The sequence below is a fragment of the Zalophus californianus genome, chromosome 10 (genome assembly GCF_009762305.2).
Source record: "Zalophus californianus isolate mZalCal1 chromosome 10, mZalCal1.pri.v2, whole genome shotgun sequence".
NCBI lineage: Eukaryota > Metazoa > Chordata > Mammalia > Carnivora > Otariidae > Zalophus > Zalophus californianus.
Window position 1 is genome coordinate 57,690,281 of NC_045604.1, and position 15,785 is coordinate 57,706,065.

Genomic DNA, 15,785 nt, shown 5'->3' on the forward strand with positions numbered 1-15,785 from the left:
TCGGTTTTCAGCTTGCTGGTAGTAGAAGGTGAGCCAAAGGGGCCCAGCCTAGGGAGACATCTGTTTGGGGATTCTGTCACTCTATCATCACTCTCTCTCTCTCTCTCACACGCACATGCACACAAACACAAACACACACATGCATACAAACACAGAGTTTCTCCATTCAAATATTTGTGGATATAATCACAGATATATGTGGATACAATCACAGATCTATGAAAACATTTACAGGAAAATAAAAAACAACAACTGGATTTACCAGGCAAAATTCTGAATGGATATAAAAGTAAGTGTTTCTTTCCCTAAGAATTTTGCGATCTTGCCAGGAAGATAAGACAAATATGTAAATAGTTATCCATAACTCTTCATTATAATGTGAACTTTATGAAAGCAGGAATTTGGCGCCTGGGTGGCTCAGTTGGTTATGCAACTGCCTTCTTCTCGGGTCATGGTCCCGGGGTCCTGGGATCGAGTCCCATATCGGGCTCCTCCTGCTCTGCGGGGAGCCTGCTTCTCCCTCTGCCTCTGCCTGCCACTCGCCCTGCTTGTGCACGCTCTCTCTCCCTCTCTCTATCTCTCTGTCAAATAAATAAATAAAATCTTTAAAAAAAAATCAGGAACTTTACTAATCTTGTTCATGACAGTATTCTTGGGTTCTTGACAACTCAGTTCAAATTGGCCTCTACAAAATAGACAACAAATAATTGTTGAATGAATGAAAAAGTATAGTTGGCCTTTGAACAACATGGATTTGAACTGCGTGGGTCTACTTATATACAGATTTTTTCAATAAATATGTGGTATCAATAAATAAACACATAGGGGCGCGTAGGTGGCTCAGTTGGTTAAGCGACTGCCTTCTGCTCAGGTCATGATCCTGGAGTCCCGGGATCGAGTCCCACATCGGGCTCCCTGCTCAGCGAGGAGCCTGCTTCTCCCTCTAACCCTCCCCCCTCTCATGTACTCTCTCTCTCTCTCATTCTCACTCTCTCAAAATAAAAAAATAAACCTTGAATAAATAAATACATACATACATAATGGTACTATAAATGTATTTTCTCTTATGATATTCTTAATAATATTTTATTTTCTCCAGCTTACTTTACTGTAAGAGTACAGTATATAATACAAACAACATAAAAAATATGTGTCAACTGTTTATGGTATCCGTAAGGCTTCCAGTCCATACTGGGCTATTAGTAAAAATTTGAGGGACTCAAAGATTATATGTGAAGTTTTGGCAGGGTCAGTGTCCCCAACCCCTGTGTTGTTCTAAGGGTCAATTGTATATCTCTAGGGGACTGTTTTCTCTCAAAGTGACTGGCCTGAAAAAAAAGAACAATCAAAATAAAAGCTGCAATGTATATTATAACCTAGTCTCAGAAGAAACATTTTGTTACTTCTGCCATAGTTTATTGGTTACACAGACCAATGTAGGAGGGGACTACTCAAGAGCATACATTATTAAATAATTAAATACAGTTAGAAATTTGAGAGTGCAATTGTGAAAACAGCTCCATTTGAGGCAAATGAATTGGATCTTCAACCAGCAGAGCACACTGTAAATAAGACTCGCAAGGCTTTTGGAGAAGTATGGCTCTGGCTATGTGCAGTTCCAGAACTCACACCCCAGCCAGAATCATTTGTTGATAACCAACCTCTTGGAGTTGAACATTTTCTACAGTTTGCTTGTAAACTCTAGTTCACTTGGATAGCATTTCTGTTCCTTTTGTGAGTTGTGTCTCTTTACTTTGAGAAAAATCATACAATATGTATAGACGAAACACTATTTTCTACCCATCGAGATTGGCAAAAATTCATAAGCTTGACAATATATTAGTGAGGCTGGGGAAGCAGGCACTTTCATACATTGTTGGTGAAAATGTAAAATGTTACAAACCCTGTGGGGCGACCTTGTCAATGTGAGCATTTATTTTTTGACCCTAGGGTTTACCTTGAAGATAGACCGCTAACAATAAAAAAAATTTATATGCAAAAGGTTACTTATTACAACACTGTTTATACTGCAAAATTTTGAAACTATCTAAATGTCCAAGTATAGGAGATTGGTTGAGTAAACTTCTGTACACTCACCTTAATGGAATGCTGTGTAGCTGTAAAAGAAAGAGTAAGAAAGGTCTCTATCAAATAATATTGAATGACTACTAAGAGATATTAAGTGAAAAAAAGCAAAAGTGCCAGAGAGCATATAAGTATAGTATGTTACTCTTTGTGTAAGAAAGAAGAGGAAATAAAAAACTATATACATATACTTGTTTATCTTTACAAAAAGAAACACAGGAAGAATAAAGCAGAAAACAATGAAGTTGGCTATCTACAGGGTGCTGGAAGGGAAATGAGGTGAAGCGATATGGGAGAGAGGGACACGGAATTATTCTTAGAGAATACCTTTCTGTATATCTTTTGCCTTTGGAAGCATGTCTAGGTATCACATATTTTTTTTAAAGATTTTATTCATTTGAGAGAGAGAGAGAGAGAGCGCGCGTGCACGCAGGAGCAGGGAAGGGCAGAAGGAGAGGGATAAGCAGACTCCCTGCTGAGCAAGGAGCTCGAGGCAGGGCTCTATCCCAGGACCCTGGGATCACAACCCCAGCCAAAGGCAAATGCTCAACTGACTGACACACCCAGATGCCCCAGCCACATATTTTTTAAAAATATATAAAATATATGTAATTAAATCAACAAGGATGGGAAAGGGGAAAGAACCTAACACTGAAAGCAAACGGAAACATATAAACCTTAAAGTATTTCAAGTAAATTGCATAATCACACAGAATGGGAAAAAGATCGAACAGGTGCACTGATTTTAATTATCTTATGAATGTGGTATTTGATTATATATCCTCAGTCTTGGGTGGGAGAGAATAGCAAAAAAACCTTGCACTTTTTTCAGTAGGTTTCCTTTTCTATTTGTATGGACACAGAAATACTGAAACTACTTTAGATGTACTATAGGATTAAGTGAATGAATAACTGTATATATTTTGTTGGGATCCATTGTGGAGAAAGGATGTACATGAAACGAGAGTAATCAAGAAAACCCCTGTGGGGATGGATTGTATTTAATATTAACTTTGTAACTTTGTAAACTCATGATTTATAAACTTTGTTAACTTTGTAAACTCATGATTTGTAAACTATGCATATATAAATATAAATACACACATGTTGACGTACATGTTTGTTTATGTACATATATAAACATTCATATCTTTTCTAGCTTTTTCTGCAGCAAGGATCTAGAAGCAAAGCCACCCCAATAGCACCCATAGCAATTAACTCACCTTGGTTTCTAATTACCATTTTCCAAAAAAAGGAATCAGGTCTCCTCAGAGAAACAGTAAATCCCAGGGCTGGGAGAGGGTAGGTGGAAAATAAGCCTGGAATATTTTGTTACATTAGAAAGTAAGGAAGTTATAACATACAAAAAAAAAAAGACACAGTATCCAACTTAAATGGCTTTCGCTGACCAAATCTGGGACAATTGCACACCAAAATAATTAAGGGCACTAATGAGTTCCTATTGATAATAAATAGATAAATAGTGAGAAGGGAGGGCTCTTGCCTACAGTAATGCTGAACACTGACTGGAGAGAATGCTGGAGATCATTTTGCAACCATCCTAGTAAGGATCAGTTCAGGCAAGTATCAACAATAGATAGTAAATCTAGTGGGACATTTGGATGGACCAGGCCTGGAGGTGGGGCACTTCCACATGTATTGCACTGGACAAAATTCATTGACATGGCAACACTGAATTTCAAGGGAGGCTGGAAAATGCATTTTTGCTGTGTGTCCAGGGAAGAAAGGGAAAAAGAACTCAGACATGGGTAAGCACTAGCAGTCCTTGTCACAAGAACCTATATCTTTGGTATTTATAGTATTTGTAGGTTTTAGGAGATTTGGGCATATTGGAGTATTGAACTATAATAGCTAGTCTCTAAGGAGGGCCCCCCAATGAATTACCCCTCCAGGTACTTATGCTCTTGGGTGGCCCCCCACATTGTATCTGGGCTGGCCTGGATTCGTGTTAATTAACAGAACGAGGCAGAAGTGACTCTGTCCCAGTTCTAGGCCTAACCTTTAAGAAGATTGGTAGCTTCTGCTTCTTCTCTGTTGGAGCCTTCACTTTTAGAAGCCATGTGACATCATGTAAGAATCCTGGCTTTCCTCTGGAGAGGCCACATAAAGAAGAGGCTTGGAACTGGAGGAGAGGGAGAGAGACCCAGCTGTCCCAGAAATCCCAGTCAAGCCTCTAGATATTAGTCTTGCCGTTATTATGACTGCAACTGGATGAGAACTGCCCAACGAGCCCAGTTGGCCTCAGACCCGTGAGAGGAAACAAGATGGTTGTTGTCGTAAGCTGCTCCGTTTCAGGGAGGTTTATTGTATAGCAAGAGATGAACCCTGGGCAGGTAGAACTGATGATTCCAATTTAAACTGTGTAATTGAATCATAGGTGTGTGTGTGTGTGTGTGTGTGTGTGTGTGTGTGTGTGTGTGTGTCTTAATATGTAGGGTAGAGGGGAAATTTACTATACATATAAACAGCATTGAAGTGTTAAGAGAACATAAAATTCACCACAGCAGTATTATTTATTGTATTTATGAAAGCCATCTAAATATTTGGCAAGCTTCTGTTAATCAGATAATTAAAGTACTTACAAAGCAAATAAAATATATGAAATTGGTGCATTTTAATATGTTTATAAGTATTTAATCAACTGACTTGTAAAAGTATCCTTAAAAGTGATGCTAAAGTTTTCTAGATTTATAATTAGAATAATAAAATTTGTATATGGCAGTAACACGCTTAAGGAACAATAGGTTTTAAAATTTGTTTTTCAATAAATGAAATATTGACTTAACACCTCATAGTAACTGCAAATTGTCTTTTTGTGTGTGCATGTGCATAAAAACCCACTTTCAGGGACACCTGAATTATTTTGACAATCAATGTTGAGGACCTCGAAGTCCAGGAACTTGAAGCTAAAATAAAATTTCAGAATCCCCAGTTTGCATGCTGTGCCCTTATTGCTGTTTTCTGTCTTGCTGGGTACCTAACCCATTCAGGGAAATTAAGGAGAAGCTTCTTCATCCAGGTCTGAGAAGCAGCTGTATCTGGTGAGATGTTTCCTAGCTCTTTAGCGCCCCTTCAATCGAGTTTAAAAAATAAAGAACAAATCAGGACCAAGGAAGTGACCTGGGCTGGGAGATCCATGCTAGCTACCTTAACCCACTATGGTAGCTTTAGGACCTACTATTCATTGGTAAGTTTCTAAAATATTAACATTGGCTCTTGGGGCACCTGTGTGGCTCAGTCGTTAAGCATCTGCTTTTGGCTCAGGTCATGATCCCAGGGTCCTGGGATTGAGTCTTGTGTTGGGCTCCCTGCTGAGCAAGGAACCCGCTTCTTCCTCTTCCTCTGCCTGCCACTCCCCCTGCCTGTGCTCTCTCGCTCTCTCTCTGTCAAATAAATAAATAAAATCTTTAAAAAATATATATTAACATTGGCTCCAGAAGGGGCCCTACTCAGGTGGTTCTTCTGCCCCATGCAGAGGGACAGAGTGCATTCTAGAACAAATTCATAGACTTTCCTCTCCAGTTTGTCCAAGACAATCATTATGTGGCTGGTAAGTGGCAGGGGGTGGAAACCCTGGCTTTTGTCCCTACTTATTACATGTGGGACAATTTTAAACACCCGTTTCAGGGAAGAATTGTATCTGCTCCTAACATGACATCCTTGTGTTCCTGGAGCAGTGTCACTCCCTCGGGTGATGGCGTTGATGGGAAGAAGGCCAAAAGCATAATTGAAACAGAGCTCTGGGCCCAGAAGCATGACAACATGTTTGGCAGAGAGACCGTATAACAAAAAGAAAGAGAGAAATTTCAGAAACCTGACCTCAGAATTCCAAAATTCCAAGTTAAGGATAAGATTTTCCATGATGGGTTTTTTTTGTTGGTTTTTTTTTTTTTTTTTTTTTTTTGCAGGGGGAAGATAAGGCATGAAAACTCTTCAAAAAAACAGTTTACAAAGGCTTATTCAGGGGCAGTTGAGGAGAGATGATCAGTCTTCATGTGTGATAAGGTAAGTTGGTCCCTGTGTAGACTCAATCTCTGAACTGATAGAAAGATCCAAGCAACCAGCACACTGATAAAGCAGGGGGGGAAGCTGGTTCCTCGTCTGCATCCTCTGATTGGGTCATTCAGCTCCACAGACCCAGATGACCCAATCCTCACAGGTAGTCAGGCTAATTATGAGGAAGCCTAGCAGAGATTCAGTTATGAAAGGAGGACACTGTAGACATCTTTGAGTTTTCTGCCAGTTTCGTAAAGAAGAGCAAGAAACCACTCAAGATGAAGTTAAATACCATAAAAAGCCCACTGATTGTTCAAAGGGGTGGGGGTATGGGTGAGAGCTGGAGATGTGCAGAGAAAAGAGAAATAAAAGAGGAAGGAGAAGAACTAGGAAAAGGAAAGAGGAGGAAGGAAGTTTTATGTTAAGGTCTGTCAATATCTAAATTTGGTGTCTGTTTAGACAGCCAATAATTTATTTCCAGGCCGGCAAAATCACTTATTTTGCCCTGCTGTCTATGTGAAATCTCATACACACTGCACAGAAGAGGATTAGATTTGCTGTGGGGTTTGGGGGGAGGGGGGCTAACCCACACTCCTTGGCAATGGTGGCGCCAGTCTCTCTGTGTAGGAAGTACTCGGGATAGTAATTTAGTTGGGAAAGGGTGGTAGGCTAGGAGACTTGCATTGAAATTGCACTTGAATCTGAGAACACTTAAAAAAAAAAAAAAACTTCTACTGTATGCTTATTTGTGATGGGTTGGAAAGGGATTAAAGTTGCCCCAAGTCTCCCAAATCTACCCCCTCCCCGCATCTGTGGCACCTCTCAGAATGGACCCTTGCCATTGCCAAGTGGAGAGAGTGCCTCTTTGTGTCCTTGGCTGAACTGTATGACAGGACAGTGGATAAACTGACCACAGACTAGAAGCCATCCCCCGGTACTCCTGGGATCTGTGTAGGCTTGAACACTGCCCTTTCATCTAGTCACTGGGGTCCTTTATTCAAGCTACCCACTGCTTTCCTCCAGATTCTTTAGCAATCTTTTCACTGTAGGCATGTGGATAACCTCAGCTTTTTACACATTTCACCTAGGTGATTTTAAAAAAGGCCCCACAGTGATGTTGTGTCTAAGACAATGGGCAGTTTTCATGGATTGGTTCTATCCTTAGGCATCTTGTCCTAAAGTAAGGCTACTAGACATGAGGTTGCTTGCGGGTGGTGGAAGCATCACTTGGGAGCTTGTCAGAAATGCAAAATCTCAGGCCTCACCCCAAATATACTGAATCACAATCTCTGAGTCTGAGGTCCAGGAATCTGTGCTTTAACAAGTTCACCAGGTGATTTTGTTGCCATCCTAAAGTTCGAGAAATAGTATTCTAAGGGGCTCCATTTGTCACTTCGTATTTTTCCCCCTCTACTGATATTGTTTAGTGCTAATTGGAATTTTATTTTTGAATATGGGAATAAAAAAGTAAATATCTGCTGAATTTTATTTTTGAATATGGGAATAAAAAAGTAAATATCTACTAAAAAATTAACAAGGTGATTTGAAAGGTGGCACAAAATTTTACATGCCCAAAAGACATCTGTGAAACATCATGTTGCCATGGCGTTGCCTCTGTTCTTGTTAGTTTCCAGATTGAGAAGGAAAGAATGAAAGAGAATCTCTGATCTGCTTTAGACATCCAGACCAGTAGGAAAAGGGGTTCTGTTATTTAGAATTTTGCTTCAGCTGCATGTAATCCATGCCATAATGGACATGGATTAATCATAGTAAAAGTTCACTTCTCTCTCATGTAGAAGTCAAGGTAGGTAGCATCATACTTCCATAACCATTTTGAATCTACCCTTTTTTTGTCTGGTTGCTCCGCCATCCTTATACTGCATCATTCATTTTATGATTGAATGTGGCTACTTCAGCTCCTACCATCACATCTGCATTCCATCCCATGGGAAGAGAGACCAGGGAAGGGAATGATACTTAAATAGTAACTATGGAACACTGTAATCAGAGCCTCAGGAGATGTAGATCCAAAGTACACTGGGTGCTGTGTTGGTCTTGGGTGACCTTGACCTTAGATCCATTCCTCCTCTTTTTCCTGCCCTTATCTCTTTTGTCAAAGGGCTGATCCTGGTAGGCTGCATCTCCCAGGTTCCTCTGCTCCAGGTTCACCTGGATTCGGTCCGATCAATGGGAAACACTGGAGGGAGATGGGTGGGCAGGAGAAAGGGAGACCTGAGGTATTTCTTCCTGCCTGCTTCTGTCTCATGCAGTGACTCCAAGGATGACTGTGTCTGTCTGAGGCTGCAGCTCCCACTGGTCCATGGGCTATAATAATGCTGCTTCCTTTCTTCATCTTTCCGACCTTCAGGTGGGAGTAGCTTCTTGCTATTGTTAATCTCTGGGTTGCTTCACAACCCTGTTTGGTTTTTAGCTCTCCATCACCTGAGATCAACCCCTTGTATTAAAATCCCCCAGTTGTAAGTAAAGTGCACAAATCCTGGCCATTATAGGAGGGATTACCTTTCTATCTAAAGAAAAATTCATAAAGGAAGTGACAGGATTTTCTGACTAATTTCCATTAATTAACTCCAATTTGATCTTCCTAGATCCTGGGTCTAGGGGAAACACAGAGGGAGAAATGGTTTGGGGCACAGATTTCTTAGCACAAGATTAGTGGAACCCAAGGCTATGAGTTACAACTGCTTCTAATGCAGGTTTCTTGGCCTCAATACTATTGACATGGGGCCAGATAGTTCTTGGTTGGGTTCCTGTGTTGTGAATTGTGAGATGTTTAGCTGCATTCTTCGCTTCTACCCACTAGATGCCATAGAACCCCTCCCCAGTCCTGCTCAAGTGATGACAACAGAAAGTCTCCAGACATTGTCGAATGCCACTGATGGGGTGGGGGTGGCGGTTGTGGGTAAAATCACTCCTGTTTTCAACCACTATTCTGTGTTTATGGCTTAGTATCCAAGCACTATACTGGAGAACCTTTTAATTCTAATGGTCAGAAAGTCACTACCTTCCCCAAAGGGCAGTTGCCACTCTACCCTTCTCTTTCATCTCTACTTCCCTCAGCCAGTGAATGCCTTTATTTCTGATAAATATTGTCTAGAGAACAATGATCCCTTAGTTTCTAAGGGAGTGTCAGGTCCAAGCCATTGTCTTCTTGCCAAGAAGTGGTGACACAGGGAATGGGGAGTCATAAATCCATTACAATATTATAATTCTTCTCTGATTTTTGAGATGAAAGTTGCAGAGCTCTGAAGGATGTTTAATTTTATCTGCCATGATCAATTTTTCCTTCATAAGACAAATTTTCTGCTTCTCCCACCCCAAAACATACCTGACATGGTCTACTGGACAGTAAAAGAACAAGTTAAAATATGACTCCTCTCTGAGGAAAAAGAAAACACCTGTACTACTATCAACATTCTGACCACAAGACAGACATTTTACATGCATGCCAAAATATTTGATTAATCTTTAAAACAACTTTGCAATGTAGATATGATTTTTCCTATTTTATAGCTAAAGAACCAACTTGCTTACAGAAATACACATAATGTTGGTGAAGGAATCAAAAGTGCTCCTACCAGTTAAAGATAATAGCAATATCTTATGTCTGCATTGCATTTTCCAAGTCTTTGTTATTTTTTACATACACTATCTAAATTGTACTTATAGCTTAAGTACTGTGGGAGAAGCTAGAGAATATTGAGTGTGGTTGGAGAAGTTTCACTATTAGGCAATGGGGTGGTCCCTGAGGATGACAAAAGTCTGAGAGTTGTTGGGGTTCTTGGTGGAGGTGCTAGTAGAGGTTTATTTTAGACAGATAATGTGAGCAAAAACCCTGAGCCAAGAATAAGGGAGTGCACAGGGGGAACAAGGGACTAAGTTAACCCCAGGAGCAGATGATTCATGATGATAGGGAGGGAGATAGAATGGGTATGTCTAGTGGGATCAGATTAGGGAGGGCCTAGAGATCCAGGCAGGGGAATTAGGAGATTATGAAATAGCCACTGAGAGATGTTGGAAGTTTGTAAGCAGAGATGAATATTTTGCATCCTACTCAGATTCACTTCTTCAGAAAAGCCTTACCTAATCCGCCTGATGTTCAGCATTTGGTGTCAGTCTTATAGTATCCTGGAGCTTCCTTTGAACAGTCAAGGCCCTATAGGACCATGAGCTCTTTGAAGATAGAGTCCTGAATTACCCAACTTTATGTCCTTTAGTCTGACATGTAGGAGATTCTCAGTGAATGGTCTGAGTAATGAGTAAATGGACCCTGATATAGCACCATGTGTTCCTTTGAGTCCTCAGTGCCATTTGAAGATGGATTCTAAGAACAGGAAGGCCACTGGACATATGAGATCACAGATTTTGAATGCAGAAAGACACACAGATGGAATCTCAGAGCTGACTCAAAGAGGTTCACTTGAGGAGAGCAGAGCTGGAGGGGAGATGAACTGAGGAACCTCCAGGAAACAAAGAAAGGTGGGTGAGAATCACCAAGGCAATTAAAATGTGTTTGAAGTTTGACCATCTTATCTTCCCCTGTCCTAAAACATGGTACATTTCAGACATAGGCCTTATAACTATTACAACTAATGTTCACTCCCCTTCTGTAGGAAATGAAATAGTCATGTCCTTCATCTAAAAAACTGAAAAATGGGGCACCTGGCTGGCTCAGTCGGTAGAGTATGAGACTTTTGATCTCAGGGTTGTGAGTTTGAGCCCCACATTGGGTGTAGAGATTACTTAAAAATAAAATCTTAAAAAAAAAAACTTTAATTAAAAAATAAAATATAAAATAGTGAAAAATATCCTTCCAAATGCTTCCCTCTTCCTGAATCCTCCACCCCCACCCGTTCACGTTGGCATGTGGATGTGTTCCTACCAAATGAGTCAGTCAGATAGGAACATTAGTCTATTTGAGCAGATGTCACTTTAAAAAAACAACATTGCACCATTACACAAAGCTTACCAATAATGCCTGTCATGTAGCAACGGTGCTAATATAAAGAAAAGGGGTAATTTTGGTGAATTCAAAGGAGATGAGATTACTGTAATTATGGGGGACTGCTTCTAAATAGTCTTCAGAAAAAAGAAAGGCTGTTTTGTATCTTGCTGAGATATGGGAAGGAGGAGGGAGGGGCCTGGCAAGGAAGTTGGCAGTCAGAGGGGAGGAGGTGGAGGATGGCAGTGTTTCCTGGTGGTATTCTTATGCCTGACTTACTATGTCTTGAGAGCTGAGAGAAAACAAGATCTTTGAAGGTCACTGGGGGTAGAATCCAAATGCTTTGCCCAGAATAAACTACAACTCTCTGTCCTCACAGCCTGCCTAAATCCAACCCCTCTTTTACAAAGTCCTGCTCAAATCCTTTCCCTCCTATGAAACCACCCATTTTGCTGCACTCTACAGAGTTCTCTACTTCCCGAATTGCAGTTTCAGTCACAGGGTGAATTTTAGGACTTAAGTGTTGATTACCAATGTCTTCTATTATTATTTAACCTTTCATGTGCTCACATACAGATTTGCTAACCATGTTGACATCTCCTTGAAGAAGGCATGGTACTGTATACCACCCTAGGGTCCCTCATAATGCTGTCAGTGTGTGTTGATTGGTTGATCGATTAGGTATTAATGCAAGTGGTTATCAGCTAAGGTGGTCTACTACCTAAGTGATGTGGGGTCTAATGATTTAGAGAAAGGAAACTAACATCCATCGAGTATCAATAAGCCAAGCCCTTTTTATCAGATTAGATTATCTCAGTATAACCATTTGAAAACACTGCAATAGATATTCTCAAATTAAGGGTGAGAACATTAAAGTGGGTTTCCTAAGGCCACAGTACTCATAAGCAGCAGAAGCTGGGATTTACTTACTTAGACTTGTCTGATCCCAAAGTTTATGTCCTTTTCAGATGATGCCTTAATGCTCCCAACATCTCCCTTTTGCCTTTGGCCAAGATTAGAAATATGGCAATTTTATCATGGTAGCTTGAAACTTTGGTACCCTTAAATTGAAAACACTCCTAGGGTGAAGTGTGTTAGGCAGCATAATGCCCCCCCACCCCTAAAGTGCCCATATCTTAATCCAAGAACCTATGAATATGTTAGGTTACATGGCTTAGGGCAGTTAAGGGTACAGATAGAAATAAAGCTGCCAAATAGCTCACCTTAAAAAAAAAAAAGAGAGAGAGAGAGAGAGATTACCCTGCATTATCTGGGTGTGCTCAATGTAATCCCAAGAATCATTAATTGATGGAAGAGGAAGGCAGAAGAGTCAGATGAATGATCTTATGTGAGGACTGGATGTGCCATTTTTGGCTTTGAAGATGGAGGAAAGGGTCATAAGACAAGGGGTGTGAGCAGCCTCTAAAAGCTAGACAAGGCAAGGACATGGGTTCTCTCCTAGAGCCTCTAGGGAGGAGCAAATCCCTTCTGTTACCTTGATGTTAGCCTGATGAGACCTGCATCAGACTTTTGAAATACAGAACTGTAAGATAATAAATTTGTATTGTTTTAAGCCAATATGTTTGTGGTAATTTGTTACAGCAGCAATAGAAAACTAATACATGCAGCAATACATCCATACCTGTTTCTGTTACACATTTATGGGTGATTTGAGAATAGGTTTGAAGGGTTTGCAGAAGAGAACAGGAGTCCATTGAATTTAGACAACAAGGTGGAAAGAAAGGGGAAAAAAGCAAAGACGAAAAAGGTTAGAGCAGAGGTGGAGGATGAGAATAGGAATTCCTGGAAGGTGGGGATCACACTCATGCACCTTGGCATTCCCAGTGCCACCCAAGGATCTGAGATACAGCAGGTACTCCCTTCAAAAATTGTTGGGTCAACAGAATGAATGAATGGGTGAAGGAAGCAATGGAGGAAGAAAATGACTAGGGGGAAGAAGAAAGTGAAGAAAGAAAGGAGGTAAATGTGTGTGGAGTTGAGTGGTGCCATAAGAGGGATACAGGGTGAGCAAACAGCCAGAGTGAAGGTTCTGGAATACATTTATGCTAAGGCTAGCACTTCAGTGAACTGTGCAACCTGTTCTGGAAACCCAATAAACAGTAAAAATCCTTGCAAGTTTCTCACCAGTATCATCACTGCTCTGAGTTTCTCACCACATTATTTCTCATATATTATTACACAGAAAAAAAAAAAAAAAACAACCAGTTAGAAACACAATCCTTCAGTATGACAGTCAAAGGGGAGTGGAGGAGCAGCGTGTAAGAACAATGGTTTGGCAGACAGTGGATTGGAAAAAAATGTGTTTTTTTCCTGACATCTCAACTTTTTGCACCAGTGAAACTTCATTCAGAAGGATCTGAAGGATCAAGTGATAATCTCCTTTTCATTTAGACTGTCTTCATTAACCTTATCCTTCTATTGGAGAACTTTAAACACGATGTTAAAATTAGATTCCTCATTGCTAATTCTTAAATCCTCTCAGCTTCCATAAAATGGGAGACAAGATCCATGTCTGACAATATTCAGATACAAACATTAAGTTGCCTGCCTCTCAACAGTCCAGCCAACATTAAAAAAAAAAAGATGGATATTGTGTAAGACTGTTGAATCACAGACCTGTACCTCTGAAACAAATAATACATTATATGTTAAAAAAAATGAAGAAGATAGTAGGAAAGGTAAAATGAAGGGGGGGAATCAGAGGGGGAGATGAACCATGAGAGACTATGGACTCTGAGAAACAAACTGAGGGTTCTATTGGGGAGGGGGGTGGGGGGACGGGTTAGCCTGGTGATGGGTAGTAAAGAGGGCACGTATTGAATGGAACCCTGGATGATATATGCAAACAATGAATCATGGGACACTACATCAAAAACTAATGATGTAATGTATGGTGATTAACATAATATAATAAAATTTTTAAAAAAACTAAAAAAAGATGGATAATATTTATTGGCTTGAATTTTAATATGAAAACAGCTATTCTACAACCCATTTTCTCTGAGTGTTAGGATATTGATTATGTAAGAACCAGGGTTTCAAGTTCAGGATATGAAAGATGAACTTTTTAGTACTTTTTCCTTGTTAATGTCTCTTTCTCTTTAATGTTTTTATATTCTCATTCTTTTTTTCTTTTCTATAGACACAGGCAGGTGCTTACATGCTTATAGCTGCATTGTGTGCCCATGCGCACCTGCACACACACGCACACATTTCTAAATTTTAATCTACTTACATTAAATAACCCATAGAATAATCACAGTTCCCTTCAACAGCAATTGAAGAGGTTTTTGGTCAGCAGAGATACAAGTTAGTGATAGCGAGAAACCCAAATCCCAGGTCTCCTGATCCCCCTCAAACCCATGGGTTTTCCACTGTAATAAACTACTTCCAGGTGCAATAAATATGTCAGTAAAAATATTCAGGGCACCTGTACGATGTCCCCTCCTCCTCCCTTCCCTCCACCCTTTTCCCTCTGCTTAGACCACATTCTTTGTTAATAAATCAGGTCCACCATCATTTTTAAACCCAGGTAGTTGGGGAATCAGATATCCTACTGTCTGTCTTAGAGGGGCCATGACAAACTGATACAAAATGATGACTAGAAATAATGCTGGTGTTGGTAGAATTTTTAAAAACTTAAAAAATACGAATATTTATTAATTGGGGAAATGGTTGTGCAAATTATTATATCTATGCTATGCAAATTAGTGCACCAGCTAAAAATATGTATAAATTAGTTCTATATGTACTGATATAGAAAAGGTATCTCTGGTACATTAAATGAGAAAATCAAGTTGCAGAACACAATGTATATAGAATTACCATATTTTTGTTAAAATATGTGAAAAAAATAGAAGAATACATACCAAATTGATTTTATTGATTACATACGTGGAGAGGGATTGTGGGGGAGGTGAAGACAAACTATTACTTTTGGACTTTAGGAAGTTTTTTGGAAGTTTTTGTAGTAAGCATGTTTTTCTTTTTTAATGTAAACATTAGCAGGAAAATGAGTTAGCCTGAGGTATGGGACCTAACTGGACAAAGGTGTCTACATATCCAGCACTGGAGCTGCATCCTCGGTGACCACCATGCACAGGCTCTTCTTGTCACATTCCCCTCTTTGGTGTCCGAGCCATCCCTCACAAATTGAGTACTTAATTTCATTAAACCTTTAACCCCAGCCCCCTCTTCCTTTGCTTCCTGTCTCCTCATGCATCATCTAGTAAATGAAGTCTTGCTCCAAGACCCATAGTCAAGTGGCCTGGCCAAAATTTCTGGGCACTGCTGTTGTCTTCACAAATCTGCTACCTTGATACCCAGCTCCTGGCTCTGTGTGGTGAGTCAGGGTAGGTATGTGGTCCCTCACACAGCCATTGCATATGGCCTGTTGCATTAGCCTTATCTGAGAACCCGAGGTTTGGGGATGTTCCCTTCCTTATCTTTGAAAACCAGCCTGCTTTCTAGAGTTGTACATTGAACCTTGCTCATACCGGTCCCTTATTTGTGGTTGAATGGCTCCCCCATAGCTCCAGTTTGAGGCTGGCCTCTAGGTGTGGACAGATCTTCTACACAGAAGGGTGCCACTGCTTGGCCTGACCTCTGGCTGCAACTCTACCTTGTCTGCAACCTGGAGTAGTTGGGTGTAGTTAGTTTCTAGAATTCAACAAATGATGTTACTGTGTCCCCTTTGTGCTCT

The 15,785-nt window shown here is 40.3% G+C and overlaps 1 non-coding gene across 1 annotated transcript; it reads left to right on the forward strand.

Annotated features, from left to right (window-relative positions):
* The first annotated feature begins 10,780 nt into the window (after positions 1-10,780).
* TRNAK-UUU lies at positions 10,781-10,853 on the forward strand. Its single transcript has one exon. It is a non-coding gene; the product is annotated as a tRNA-Lys (tRNA).
* Positions 10,854-15,785: the final 4,932 nt, after the last annotated feature.